The sequence below is a fragment of the Palaemon carinicauda genome, chromosome 1 (assembly GCF_036898095.1).
Source record: "Palaemon carinicauda isolate YSFRI2023 chromosome 1, ASM3689809v2, whole genome shotgun sequence".
Taxonomy (NCBI): Eukaryota; Metazoa; Arthropoda; class Malacostraca; order Decapoda; family Palaemonidae; genus Palaemon; species Palaemon carinicauda.
The window spans coordinates 239,636,983-239,653,218 of record NC_090725.1 but is presented as its reverse complement, the minus strand read 5'-3'; the positions used below and the strand labels follow the sequence as shown (position 1 = coordinate 239,653,218).

Sequence of the window (16,236 nt, the reverse complement as noted above, 5' to 3'; positions counted from 1 at the left end):
AAAGTACTCGTTACATTGAAATCAAATACACACCCACACACTGGTACAAATATAAAGTAACATTTAAGCGTAAATTTATAAGTACATGCCGAGGGAATAAGGATACAAACCAATATCTACGAGGAATAAAAAAATATGCAGATCATATCACTTAATGTATACTAGATGAATGTGTATAGAAAGTCCTAGTCAGTACTTGGGCAGGTGAACTATAATGTTCCATGCTTCTGGAACCTAAGTGGCTTTAACATTTGTGGTTGAGATTAACAAGGGACGAACAACTTAACTTGATAGACCTACAGTAGATTTATCCAAAGTCTAAAGAAAAGCCCTCAGAACTGGTGGGAGAAAAGGCGTTTGATCAAAGACTATTGCCAACAATAAGTATCCGAATCTGCTGAGAGACCCAAAGGCTAAAATCTTCTGGAACCAGTCCCTTGAAGCAGAAAAAGAATGTGTCAGAATATATATATATATATATATATATATATATATATATATACATATATATATACACACACACACATATATATATATATATATATATATATATATATATATATATATATATATATATCCCGTAATCAACCGGCGGTCTAGTAAATTAAATAAAAACAAAATCAATAAAAAAAATACAAATTAAATAAAGAAATCCCGAGTCTAACAGAATGCATTCTTTGATATACCCAACTGAAAAAAATACTTAGCACAATAAGAACAGTGCATGATTACACGCTCTGGAGCCCAAGGAATCAAAGGATACATAAACGTAGCTAAATCAAGAGCTTCGGTTTTAAAATTACTAAGAAATCGCCTTGATGCGTAGGAAGGCCAATCAGCGACGAGGCAAAACACTGCAGTTTCACTATAAAGTAAAAATTAAAAGAAAAAGCAGGGAAAGGGGTAAAACAGAGGAATGAGAAGTGGATTGAAAGCTTATAAATTGATATCACGTATAACAAAATGACGAATTCCTTCAAATAATCAACTATACACAGAGCCATGCAATACACAACACGCTTTGCATAATAGAAACACTTGCATGCCTTGCATAATTCGGACCCGGCCCTTCTGCATTATTTCCCCTCAAGTGGGCTTGGGTACGTTCTCCCATGATATCGAATTCTCGGTTCACTAGGCCTAACATGAAGTAAAGTATACGAAAACTATATATTAGTATATAATCAAACAATGAGAATAAATTGTCAAAATGAACAGATTATCTGATTCCAAATGAATTTCAAATGATGATTTTCATAATAATAAGAATAATACTTAAAAATAACTAAACATATATCTAAGAAAACTTTTTTGTGCTTATATTGTACAGAATTGAGTTTAAAAAAAAAGGAGCTTATAAAAGTATCAAATATGAATTGTCCTCGAAAGGATTTTTAGGATATAATCATGCCTGGCCTATTGGGCATGCTTTTAACGTGCCACTTGATTAGTGGCATTTCCTTGGGCTTATAAAACTGTGGCTGTATTATTATTATTATTACTAGCTAAGCTATAACCCTAGTTAGAAAAGCAGGAAGTTATAGGCCCAAAAGACTCCAACAGGGAAAAATAGCCCCGTGGGACAAGAAAATAAATGAACTACATGAGAAGTAATGAACAGTTATAATAAAACACTTTAAAAACAGTAATAACATTAAATAGATCTTTCATATATAAACTATGAAAAGACACTTATCTCAGCCTGTTCAACATAACAACATTCGCTGTAAGTTTGAACTTTTGAAGTTTCACCGATTCAACAACCTGATTAGACAGATAATTCCATAACTTGGTTACAGCTGGAATAAAACTTCTAGAGGACTGTGTAATATTGAGCTTTATGATGGAACAAGGCATTACTATTAGCATTAACTGCATACCTAGTATTACAAACAGGATGGTACTGTCCGGGATTTGAATGCAATGGTCAGAATGATGAAAAATATTAATCAACATACAGAACGAACAAGGTGAACGACGGTGCCAGAGATTTATATCTAGATCAGGAATAAGAAATTTAATAGACCGTAAGTTCCTGTCCAAGAAATTAAGATGAACTGGATTAATGAATTTAGGATAAAGCATCCGGCGCTGGAGCCTGCACGTGAACTATGAAGTAAAAGTTAAATGTGGCATTAGATCAACCTTGGTTCACTAGGCCTAACATAAAGTACAGTCTAAGCAAATTGCATATTAGTAACACTGTAACATCGAATCCAACAGGCGGAATAAATAAATACAACGTAAAGGTTATATCTGATCCTAAATAATAATAATAATAACAACAAAAGAAATTTGTTTGTCTACAATTGAGTGAAGGAAAAATATAGGTTGATATCAACATGATTATAAAATCAAGTATAAATAATCAATGCACTGAATAAGGACAAGTCAAATCTAGTTTAATTTACTTTGCCAAATCTTCCAGATTTTAACGTTTCTTTTATAAAAATTGTATTATTGGTGAATAACTTACATAACTTAATAACTTGCCAACTATTTGAAGATAAAGGGGAGGAATAGCTTTGACTCCATACTTATCAGCGCATCAGAATGGAAATATAAATCCACAGCACAATTAATGATAATAATAATAATAGAATAATAATTATTATTACTAGCTAGGATATAACCCTAGTTGGAAAAGAAGGATGCTATACGACCAAAGGCTCCAAAGGAAAAATAAACCAGCGAGGAAACGAAATATGAAAATAAACACTATATATGAGAAGTCATGAGTAAAGAATATTAAATATCTTAAGACCAGTAACAACGTTAAAATAAATATGTAATACAATGGAGACAGACCCGTGTTGACCTGTTCCTCACATAACCACTCATTGCAAATTTGAACGTCTGAAGTTCCACTGATCGATTTGCATTATAGCATCGCACGATTATGTTGATAGACGCCTTCGACCACACATTCACAGAATCTTCATTGGCTTGATTAGCCATTTTGAGCATAGTATCCCTACGTTGAAGCTTGGATTATTTGCTCTGAAGTGCCAAATTATGAGACCACAATTTAATATTGGGTTGAGGGTGGGGGGAAGACAACCGACCCCTAGTTCTAAAGTATATAATTGACTCTGGATATAGTCCTATATGGGAATCAAAATATAATAACGACGAGCATCAATCTTTCGTTTGTTTATGATTGCCACACCTTACGGTTGACAAGTGCCAACCAACGTGTTTACCTTTTCGCCATTACAAATCCTATCTAAAAATATTAGTGGTTACAAATGGTTATGAGCAAATTACTAATAGAAGTATTAAACTGAACCCAAAATACAATAAGAAAAAATTGGTAACCAACATAAAAAAAAAAAACATGAATGTCTAATCACAACTACCCCTTCCCTTCGCAATGAGAGCTTTGGTTGAACAAAAAGTAAAAATTGCCTAAAACTCATTTAGTTGTTCATTCATCTGCATTATTTTACACTAGATTCCTTCTTATATAGATAGATGAATAATTCGGTGATATAAAAATGAAGTAACCGTGAACAACAACAAAGAACTTCTGAGTTTATATATATACATACAAATACACACACATATATATAATTATTATTATATATATATATATATATATATATATATATATATATATATATATATATATATATATATTGTGTGTGTGTGCGTGTGTATGTGTGTGTGATTCGTGATAAATTGCAGGACGATATTAATCCACGACATTCGTGCCATGTATTCCACTTACGACGGATATCGTTCCGAACATACTTTGTTCTTTATCTATTGATAAGAAAAAATAAGGGATTAACATTAAACAAGTTTAACATACTAAGTACAATTACACAACACATAAGTCTGGTGGAAAACGATACTCTGCAAATTATTCCTCACAACTGTTTCTAACAAGTGAGGACATTTGATAGGAATACCATACCATTATGTGGTGATTGGCAAGACAGGCCAACTTAGCGATAAACAATATCAAAATTGCATTTTTCAACAATCATAAATTAAAATGTTTAGTAAATCTTAAATATGGGCCTTGAGCACATTTGATTCAAGGAGGGAGCTTTCATAAATTATCTTTATCAGTGTTATCAAAAGACTGACTTTTATAATATTGCATAACTTTAATGCAATAACATATACGTCATCCAAAATAAGGATGAATTTTTGTTAAAGTATCTAGTCATGAATGCGTGATACGGGATTTTTATAATCAATAATGGCGGGTTTCTTTATTCGTCCCGCTTTAGACTACTTTTTTCTCGATCCGGTTAACCCAGCACTAAATTAGAATATTAATAAATACTTCACAGCAGCCAATACCTGAACAACAGCTTAGATCATGTGATATGAGTATTTTGTCTAAGAAAAGCTACATATGAGCTTAGCTTTTTATAAAAATCAGTGCTGGAAGGTAGGCCTAGTCTTATGATTCCTGTTTTTAAGTTATAATCTACTGAAGAGTATAGAGAGAAACGTAGCTCCTGTACAAAATTAGTGAATCACATTTATGAATATTTTGTTCCAAAGAGAGAGAGAGAGAGAGAGAGAGAGAGAGAGAGAGAGAGAGAGAGAGAGAGAGAGAGAGAGAGTGTTTCATTATTCACGTCCCTTCCCATTCAAGCAACATTAAATCCTTTGCCTATAAAGCCATTCCAGTGCTTTCATTAATTCCATGCGTTCGTAGCTGGATAACCTTCGGCCCCCACTTATATATACTACAGCCTTCCCTGAACCAACCAACCCCCACCCCACCCCTAAACGGTATATTACGTCAGTGTGAGAGAACGACTCAAACTTTCAAGTTCACAGACCCATGAATGAGTTGGTATTGGATTTGAACTCCTACGTATAAACACCTTTCAAACTTAAGCTTATATAGGATGTCACACACTGAGTGTTTGGGCTTATTTAATTAACATTAGTTACATTAGTTGCGAGGCATCCTTTTTAAAAATAGGAGATTTGACGGTAATTAAGCTAGAACCAAGTGTTCGACAGATTACGGAGCTTAAAATAGGCTACGTTTTGTATACCATATTCAAGCAGGAATGATCTGCTATGTTTATAATTAATCGTTAATAATCAATTATATGGTATCATGGAGCCACAAAGTTCAATAATCATTGAAGTGAAATCCATTGATTGAATAATTTACGGACACTCATATCAGACAATTTCGTAAACACGTTAGATAAAATGCATGCATAATAATATTCATGCACGACTAATAATAAAATGACATTGCCTGAAATTCATCTTACCTTACACAATTATTTTGATAAAATACCGAGTAAGTATTATCTGCTGGTAACTAAAGTATATTCTCTTATCGACTTCAAACCGCACCACAACAATAACACAACGCGCGATATAACCACTTGCATTGAAAGCTCGTGCGCTACTGAGGAACAGAGTGACTCGTGTACGGTGAATCACTGAGGAGTGGTGAGGACTGAGGACTGCGAGGGTGAGCCGGGAGCTGCTCAGAGTGCTGCTGAGGCTGAGTCTGAGGTAAACTAAGGTAAAGTCAGGGATTTAGGGTTGCTCAGCTGCCGTGAGACCGAGCTCAACATAATGTCGGTTAAACATACCTCTTCAACGCATTTTTCAGTTTATATGTTACTTTATACTGTATTATTATTACTACTAGTGTACCCAAGCTGTTAAAAATGACGTCTAAATATCTAGATAGATATGCACAAATACTGATTCAACCATTCCCACACCCTCTCCCCAACTACAACCCAATGGTTCGGCAATTTGTGGGAGTGTGGTTTCCCGATGTGCCTCTCAGGGTACCCCTTTCACCAGAATATGACTACTATTTTTTCCGCCCTGAGCGTGACAGGAAATTTTATATATATATATATATATATATATATATATATATATATATATATATATATATATATATATATATACACTACCGCTAGAGTTATTGTGCCCTTTGACTGGCCAAACAGTACTACATTGGATCCTTCTCTCTGGTTACAGCTCATTTTCCTTTTGCCTACACATACACTGAATAGTCAGGCCTATTCTTTACATATTCTCCTCTGTCCTCATATGCCTGACAACACTGAGACTACCAAATACTTCTTCCTCACTCATGGGGTTAACTACTGCAATATAATTGTTCAGCGACTACTTTTCTCTTGGTAAGTGGAGAAGAGACTATTTAGCTATGGTAAGCAGCTCTTCTAGGCGAAGAACACTCCTAAATCCAACCAGTGTTCTCTGGTCTGGATTGTGCCATAGCCTCTGTACCATGGTCTTTTCACTGTCTTGGGGTAGAGTTCTCTTGCTTGATGATACATGCGGGTACACTATTGCATCTTATTTCTCTTCCTCTTTCTTGTTTAAAGTTTTTATAGTTTATATATCAAAGATTTGTTGTGATTATGTTGCTGTTCTTAAACTATTTTATTTAATTGTTAATTATTTCTCTTGGAATTTCTTTATTTCCTTTCCTCGCCGAGTTATTTTCCTTGTTGGAGCCCACAGGCTTATAGCATTCTGCTTTTCCAACTAGGGTTGTAGCTTAGAAAGTAATACATTATATATATATATATATATATATATATATATATATATATATATATATATATATATATATATATACTGTTTGGACCTCGTATACACTGATTCCCCTGGCGTTATAACAAGTAAGGTTGATTCTCCAGTCAGGACATCTGATCATGCCTTGATTTCATTAGTATTGAAGACTGATCAGCCTGTCACTGATGTACCATACTCATGTAAGATTTATATGAAATCTCGAACAGAGTGGAAAAGGATTTTTCATGATCTTTTGGGCTTGAATTGGTCACAATGTTTAGTAGTGTTGATCCTGTTGTCCCTTTGAATGAAATTCTAGGCATATCTCTTCTCGTGTCCTAAGGTACCAAGTGAAGGAAACACCGTGGTTCCATGATGATTGCAGATGTGCTTATTTGGAGAAGCAGGAGGCCTATCATCTTTGAAAGGGTAACGGATCTGATATGACTTGGAATAACTATACTCAGCTTAGAGCTTTTGCTCAGAGAGTTTATGCTTCAACTAAAATGGAATGCAATTTAATCATAAAAGTAATCCTTTCTGGTACAACCAAGGAGCATAAGTGGTGGACTACCCTTAAATCTGCATTCTTTGGTGTAGATGCAACAGTTCCTCCTTTACTTAAACCAGATGGCTCAGTCACTCACTGCCCAAAGGAAAAGGCAACCCTTTTGGCTGATGTGTTAGACAGTGAATATAGTAATGAGAAACTCAAACTTCCTCATTCCTATGTTCCTAAGGCTAAACTAACTAGTTTAGCTTTTCGATCTCGTGAAATTAAAGCTCTCTTGATGGACCTTGATGCTTATGGAGGTGTAGATGCAAATGGTATTTTTCCTTTGTTTTTTATAAAGACTGCAGATTTCTTTGCTCCAAAGTTATCTGCTATTTTGTGCAAGTTAGCAAGAAGAGGAGATTTAGCACGGGCTGGAAAATTGGTAATGTCACTTCACTATGTAAATGTGTTTGTGGTAGATCAAGTCCAACTGATTACTGCCCAATTTCCATAACTTCTATATTATCTAAAGTTTTTGAACGTCTTCTGGCAAAACGTCTTAATAGGTTTGCTGAAGTAATCATCTGTTCCCTAGTTTGCAATTGGTTTTCGTAAAGGCGTTGGAGCATGATTGTAGTCAGGAAGTTCGTATGATTGGCCTTCATTTCAGTGCTGCCTTTGACCGTTTTAATCATAAGGCCCTTGATTTCAAACTCAAACAATTGGGAGTAGGAGGGTCGTTTCTTAGCATTATTAATGAATTTTTAATAGATCTCAAAGAGTTGTTGTTGATGGGCACCATAGCGAGTATAGGAATGTGATATCTGGTTTTCCATGGAGTAGTGTTCTCAGTCCATTACTTTTCATACTATATACACGACATGTGGTTTGACCTAGAAAACAAGCGTGTTGCATATGCAGATGATGATACTCTCTTTGCATCAATTCCATCTCCTAAACGTATATCTGGGTTTGCTGAATCCATTGATAGAGATCTAGCTAAAATTAGTGCATGGTGCAAATTATGGGGTATGAAGTTGAATCCTAATAAAATTCAGATTGTAAGTACTGTAGGTCAAGGACAGCCGCTCCTCAACATCCGGATCTCATCATTGATAATGTTTCTTTAACTTTGTATGACTTAAAATTTTAGGTGTGATTCTCGACAGCAAATTTACTTTTGAGAAACACATTAGGTCTGTCTTCTTAAATTGCACAAAAAGTAGCGTATTGAGAATGTCTTTTAAGATTTTCGGTGATCAATCTATTCTGAAGTAATGTTTTAATTCTATCATTCTACCTTGTTTCAAGTATCGTTCTCCTGTCTGGTCTTCAGCTGCTGATTCTCATCTTAATTTATTGGACAGAAACTTAGGGTCTATTAAATTTCATATTCTTGATCTAGATATTAATCTTTGGCACCGTCGTTAAATTAGTTCACTATGCATGTTGCATAAGATTTTTCATGATTCTGACCATCCTTTACATTCAGATCTTCCTGGACAGTTCCATCCTGTTCGTAATACAAGGGCTGCAGTTAATTCTAATAGTTAGGCTGGCTTTCTCCAACACGAGGCTCAATACTATCCAGGATTCTGGTTGTTCTATTCCAGCTGTGACCAAGTTGTTGAATGATCTTCCTAATGGGGTAGTTGAATCAGTAGAACTTCAAAAGTTAAAACTTGCAGCAAATGTTTTATGTTGAACAGGCTGACATAAGTCTTTATATATATATATATATATATATATATATATATATATATATATATATATATATATATATTTATATATATATATTTATTTATATATATGTATATATATACATATATATATATATATATATATATTTATATATATATATTTATTTATATATATGTATATATACATATATATAAATATATATATATATATATATATATATATATATATATATATATATATATATATATATATACTGTATATATATACAGTATATATATATATATATATATATATATATATATATATATATATATCCAAACACTTGCTCTTTATTATATAAGGGAGATTGTTATTATATTATTATTAGCCAAGCTACAAATAAAAGCTGGTTAGGCATTTGCAGGGGTTTTCAAACCGGGGTGGGCGTGCCCCAACTTCGGATTGTTATGTGCAAATTTGTGTTGTGTTGTGATGTGGATCGTGGGAAAAAGGGGCGTAGGAGCAGCCTTTCAGATGGGGGGGGGGGGGGTTCTAAAGTTTGAAATGGGACTGACGGTGGGGTGTCTGGCCCCCCCCCCAAAAAAAAAAAGAAAAAAAAAACGAGCAAACACTCTTAAATACGATTTTCTGGAATCTGACAGCAGATTGTGGCAACAACAAAGTCATATTTTTTTGTATGATTTTTATGTGACCAATTACAATTTGTACACAATGACCATCATAAAATAGTAGATCTACTTGTTAAATTTACCAGAAACATGGGAACGATTTTAGTTATTTGCTATAAACTCATCCCAATATATATCCTACCATGTTTTACTTATGATTTATATCTATCATTTGTTTTTCAGTTCCAATTTCATCCTTAAATTTTGAACGGCTTTTACATATTTAATTTCTTCAAATATCTACATAACATAGGACAATTATATAATATTTTAATTGATACTTAAGTTATTTGTCTTTGCTATTCAACTATGGTGATAAAGGTAAGAAAATGAAACCTTACTGAGAAGTACTCCATACACTGGATAATACTGTATTGGTCATAAGAAAATCAATATGTTTTAAAAGACTTTCCATTTGCAAACCTACCTCTCTCTCTCTCTCTCTCTCTCTCTCTCTCTCTCTCTCTCTCTCTCTCTCTCTCGAGAGAGAGAGAGAGAGAGAGAGAGAGAGAGAGAGAGAGAGAGAGAGAGAGAGAGAGAGAGAGATACTATATGCGTGTGTGTGTGTGTGTGTGATGAGAGAGAAAGAAAGTGCAAAAGTCCACCTTTGGAAACAATCTCGCAGCGTACAATGTCAGGACCCTGTCTAAGGAAGGTCTTGCTGTGTTATTACAAGAGCTGAAACAAATAAATTGGGATATGATAGGATTGAGTGAAATTAGAAGAACTGGGTAATCTTATATAGAGTTATAAGAGGCACATATCTTTTGTTTCAGAGGACATGAAAGGAACAAAGAACATGGAGTGGTGTTTCTTATTAATAAAATCCTGCAGGTAGCGTAGAAAAATCTTATAGCATCAGTGATTCAATTGCAGGATTGATTATCAAACTAAATAAAAGTATGCACCCACAACATGCAATACAGAGGAAGAAAGAGGAACTTCTTATCTTTAAAAAAAAAAAAAACATAAGACTATTTGCATTTGTAAGGGGGGGGGGTGATTTCTATGTAAAGGCGGTCATAAGAAGAGAGGAGAATCAGCTGTAGGTAAATTGGAGTAGGCACAAGAAATGAGAGAAGAGACATCCTTGTAGAATTTGCTGAAATGAAACTATCTAAAAATCATTAAAACCTTTTTTATATGAAAAATTAACAGAAAATGGACATAGAAAGGCCAAACGTAGAAGCAAAACACGAAATAGATTTTATTCTCAGTGAAAAGGTTATGAATTGTGAGAAATAAAATTTTTCCCGATCTAAGGAAAGGAAGTAAAAAGCTGATTTTAAAGAAAATAAACACTCCTGTAATAAGAGAAAAATATGACTAGTTTAGTTTAGCGATACTAATAGGGGCTCCTAGCTGCATGACGAAATGGAAGGAAATGAAGAAAAAATAAGTTGTAATTTTTTTTTTATGAATGGAGTCAGCACAAGAGCTGTGTGGAAAATTTTCTAAACAAGATCAAGGAAAACTATCAGAAAACACAAAAATCTAATAAAGGAAAGATTGGAAATGAGGGAAAATCTAAGCAAGATGAAATATAATGAACAAAAAATATAAACTAAAAGCATAATACATTCGTAAACATAATCAGACCAAAATTGAGAAAACACAAAATAAAAGGAAAAAACAAGAAATTGATGAAAGAGAAGGCTTAGAATAGGGCACCAATAGATCTTTGCTTTAAAGGATGAAAATGAGAATATTATCCACATTACAGATAAAAATTGTGGATGATTTCTATACAATGCTATACTATAGTGATATAAGAAATATCGTCACTAATAGACATAATGAAACACCTCAGCCGGTACCAGAAGTAACAGTAGAAGTCAAGAAATCATTAAAAGGCATGAAAAGAGGCAAAGCAGAAGATGGCCTCCCAAATGATTTAATAATAGATGGAGGAAATTCTATGGTTGAAAATGTTCAAAAGACTGCTCTATATCTTCAGTTTAGAAAAAAAATATCATTATATTATTCCACAAAAAGAGACACACAAAAGACCTAAAAATTACCCCCCAATAAGTTTACTCTCATTAATATATGACATATTTACAAAGATCATATTAGTCAAAATGGAAAGAAAGCTACTCTTTAATCAGCTAAGTGAGCAGACAGGCTTTAGAAGCGGATATTAAACAAATGACCAAATCCATTTGATTAACCAGCTAACGAAAAAAAAAAAATGAATACGAGAAACCACTATGTATAGCATTTAAAGACTATGAGAAAGGTTTTGCCATTCAAAGACTATGAGAAAGCTTTTAGCAGCTAAAGGCTATGAAAAAGGTTTTGGCATCTAAACACTATGACAAAGCTTTAGCATTCAAAGACTATGAGAAAGCTTTTGGCACCTAAAGACTATGAGAAAGCTTTTGGCATCTAAACACTATGAGAAAGTTTTGGCATTCAAAGACTATGAGAAAGATTTTAGCAGCTAAAGACTATGAGAAAGCTTTTGGCATATAAAGACTATGAGAAAGCTTTTGATTCTGTCTAAACTTTAGCAGTAATGAAAGACCTCAAAGACGAGGTATAGATGATATATATGTTAGAACACTTGAAAATATCTCTAAGTGTAGTGCAGCAATCCAAAAACTGCATAAATTTAGAGAGAAAATTCCAACGGAAAAAAGGAGTTTGACAAGGAGACTCTTGTCTCTTCTGAATTATACACGTTCCCAGAAGAACTTTTTAAGCATTTAGATTGGGAAAATGTAGGAATTAACATTAATTGGAAATACATTAACATCTTAAGATTTGCAGATGACTTAATTCTATTTAGTGAATCATGGAAGGAATTGCAAAAGTTAATAGAACATTTGAAAAGAGAAAGCAAAATGTCGGACTGAAAATTAATATGAGCAAAACTAAGACAATATTCAATGAAAATATTGATACACAGCAAATAAGAGTTAAGGACTAACCTCCAGAGATTGTTAATGAATATACATACTTAGGGAAGACAGTAAGTGTTTCCCTAGGGCATGACACCGAAATTAAAAGAAAGATGGAGAGCTTTTGGTAAAGAAGAGAGAACGGAAAGTAAAATGCCCCTTTCTCTTAAAAGATAAACAAAATATTTAGTCAGATGGCCTTAACAGTATTAAATTATGCCTCAGAAACTTAGATCCTTACTAAAACCTTGAAACATAAGTTAGTTACAACTCAGAGCAATGGATAGAATAATGATGGAAATGACACTAAGAGGTAGAGAAAGAGAAACATGGATACGAGAGCAAACTAAAGTGAAGGATATTCTCACAAAATGTAATAAAATGAAATGGACATCGGCAGCTCATATAATGAGAAAGAAAGATGATATATGGGCTAAGAAGAATAACAGAATGGGTCTTAGAGATTGCAAACGAACCAGGGGAAAGAAGAGAAGATACTGGATTCACAAGCTCAGAATATGTATGTATATCATAGCACATAAAACAAACACATACACACACACACACACACACATATATATATATATATATATATATATATATATATATGTATATATATATATATATATATATATATATATATATATATATATAGTGATCCCTCGCCACTTCGCGGTTCGACTATCGCGGACTCAGTGCATCGCAGGTTTTTTTTTTTTTAGAAAAATAAAAATAAAAAATACCGCTGTATTGGCAGCCATATTGAGAAAAGCAGCCATATTTCATCTTGATGCATGAAAGAAATTGCTTCCCAGGCTACCAGATACGAAGAGCAGCTTGCTCTTATACCCACTGGAAGTAAGACAAGGCACGTGATTGGTTCCCAGCGCGAGATTGACAAAATCAGAGCACGAGTGGATATATCCCGTGAGCTGATTGGCTGCGCATCATCACATCCTTTCCCAGCATCTTCCCTTGGTGTATCCCGCCGCTCAGTCAGTCTCTAGTTCACACTATACTGTACACTTAAAAGTGTCCCGCTGACACACAAAGACCTCCTTGAAATGACGAAGTCAGTGAGTGAAGAAGAACATGACTAAGAAATGTATAAGATGCCTTACTCAGGAGAACCTACAAGAAATGTGCAACATGGCAAGGGCATTTCAACGCCTTGCACAAGAAGTTGATGAGAGCATGGTTAGAGCTGTCGAGTTTTGCAACTGTGTTGATGAGGTTATGGCATTATACACGGGTATTTTGCAACAAAAGGAAAAGCAATGACAGCACCCATGTTCTTGACAAAGTTTAAAAAGCCAGCTACACTGTCTGTGCCTCCAGCAGAAGAGCCTTCTGGTGAACCTCGACCCTTTACGAGTGGAGTGGGAGCCTCTGTGCCTCTCTCACAAGCAGATGTCGACGACACAACGCCATATCTGATGACGATGAGGTGCTTTCAGAACTGCTTTAAAGGCCTCATTATTCCTGTACAGTAACACCATCATCATCATTCATCATCACATTCATCGAACTGTACAGGTCTGTCATCGTCATCAGCCTAATCTTCATCGCCTTTATCGTCGTCATCATCGACCTTTGCAGCATCGTCATCGTCATTACAGCTGAAGATACTACTGTTATTGGTGAGCATTAGAACACCATAATATCGTATCGTATGAGAGAGAGAGAGTGTGAGAGTGTGTGTGTGTGTGAGTGTGTTTGCATGTGTGTGAATGGTTTGTATGCAGTAATCAAATGTGTGTGTGCATGTGTGAATGGTTTGTTTGAAGCAATTAAAAACTATAGATTTAAGTAAAATACACAAGTGAGTTAATGTATATTATTTGTAGATTTATGTAAAATATTTGAAAGTGAATGTAGTATACATTAAAGCACTGTACTGTAATGAATTCATAATTTAAATACAATATATTTAAGCATAATATACTGTGCATATACTGTATGTATGGCATATATATATATATATATATATATATATATATATATATATGCAGTATTTTAAACATTCTTGTACCCGCGCACACACACAAAACTTTCGGGTGAGGAGCCCAATCCTACTTCACGGACACGGATTTTCACCTATCGCAGGGATCTCCGGTCCTCATTAATCGCGATAAACAAGGTTTCACTGCATTTATATATATATATATATATATATATATATATATATATAAACATATATATACATACACATATAGATATAGATATATATATATATATATATATATATATATATATATATATATATATATATATATATGTATATGTGTAAATACATCCATATAAGAAGAAAGAATGAGTTTATAAATATAAGTAATTTAATATCTTTGAATCTTTTCTAAGTTAATAAATTTATGCAGTTCAACATCATTTAATCTTTTTTTAAGTATATTTTTGGGCCTTCCACCCCCACCCTACTCCTACGTCCATGAGCTGTGAATTATCGTTTGCTTCTTTAAAGACATATATTTTTCTTTTGAAACTTGGTGGTCTGTTTACTCACAAATCTTATTTCATTTCTATCTTTTTGGGGTTATTAATGTTCCATTTTTAAATTTTTTTGCATGTTTTTACTTTTAATTATCATGTAATTTTAGCCTTAGGTAATAACTACATATCTATTACCATTGTGGTATCGGCTCACTCACCTGGAATAATATTAGATTAAAAGTGTGATGTTCAACATTTCATCCGATGTCGCCGATTCTGGTTGATAATAATGAACTCTGCTGTACGCCTATTATAAAATCCCTTTATTTCCCTAAAGTTACATTACTGCTACAGCTCTCAGTGTCTTGTGACTCGTGAGTCTACTTCAACGTGAACAAACTCTTGCATTAAAAAAAAAATATGAAAATAACAAATGAGAATCACTTTTAAAAGACTGGATCCTGCGGTAATTCAAAAGAAGAATCACATCCCATCTTTGAGATAACTAAAAAATGATTCATAACATACGCTGCTACACTCATAATCAACATTCAAACATGTTCTATCAATGCAATACTGTGCAACATCACTCTTAATACACGTAGCTCATATGGTATTACAGTACAAATACATAACTGGACCTTTCTTTTATCTTTGCTATTCGTAAATATACCTGTGTGAAGCTGCTGTAACCTGTCATTGTAATTTCGTGTATATTTTTTCTCTAATTTTGGGAATTTGAGAGCCAATTTATGGCAACTGAAGCCTACCTACTCATTATAAGAGTTTTTTCTTTTTGTGCTAACAATATATGTGCATGTGTGTGTCTTTTGTATAAAAAGCAAAATGTTGTATTTCATTTTAAGTATATCTTTCTTATATTTTTAATCTGATTGCTTCATTCATATATATATATATATATATATATATATATATATATATATATATATATATATATATATATATATATTAGACCATACTGTCGAAGTCTAGGTCCTAGTAAAACCTGAATTTTGCTCATCACCAGACGGAAAAGCAACAAAAAAGGTTCATCATATTTAAAAACAAACTTAACAATAATGATAACAAAAACTATCTGTACATTCATCATCAGCATCTCCTCTACGCCTATTGACGCATAGGGCCTCGGATAGATTTCACCAATCGTCTCTATCTTGAGCTTTTAAATCAATATTTCTCCATTCATCATCTCTCACTTCTCGCTTCTTAGTCCTCAGCCATATAGGCCTGGGTCTTCCAACTCTTCTAGTGCCTTGTGGAGCCCAGTTGAAAATTTGGTAAACCAATATCTCTTGGGGAGTGCGGAGAGCATGCCCAAACCATCTCGCAAAGTATTGATTCAAAAGCTCAAGATACAGACGACTTGCAAAATCTAACCGAGGCCCTTTCCCTCAATAGGCGTAGGAGGGGATGGTGATGATGATGATGATGATATATATATCAGGGG

The 16,236-nt window shown here is 33.9% G+C and overlaps 1 protein-coding gene across 4 annotated transcripts in view; it reads right to left on the bottom strand.

The window, feature by feature from the left end:
* LOC137654543 (probable cationic amino acid transporter) overlaps window positions 1-16,236 on the bottom strand; it is an 837,555-nt gene that overhangs the window by 693,632 nt on the left and 127,687 nt on the right. For 2 of the 4 annotated variants that reach the window (XM_068388273.1, XM_068388297.1), the window contains exon 1: window positions 5,256-5,433. The exons of the other annotated variants lie outside the window; for them this stretch is intronic. The gene's annotated coding sequence lies outside the window, so the exon portion shown is untranslated. Of the gene's footprint in view, window positions 1-5,255; window positions 5,434-16,236 lie in introns of those variants that run through there. 4 annotated transcript variants of the gene reach the window in all.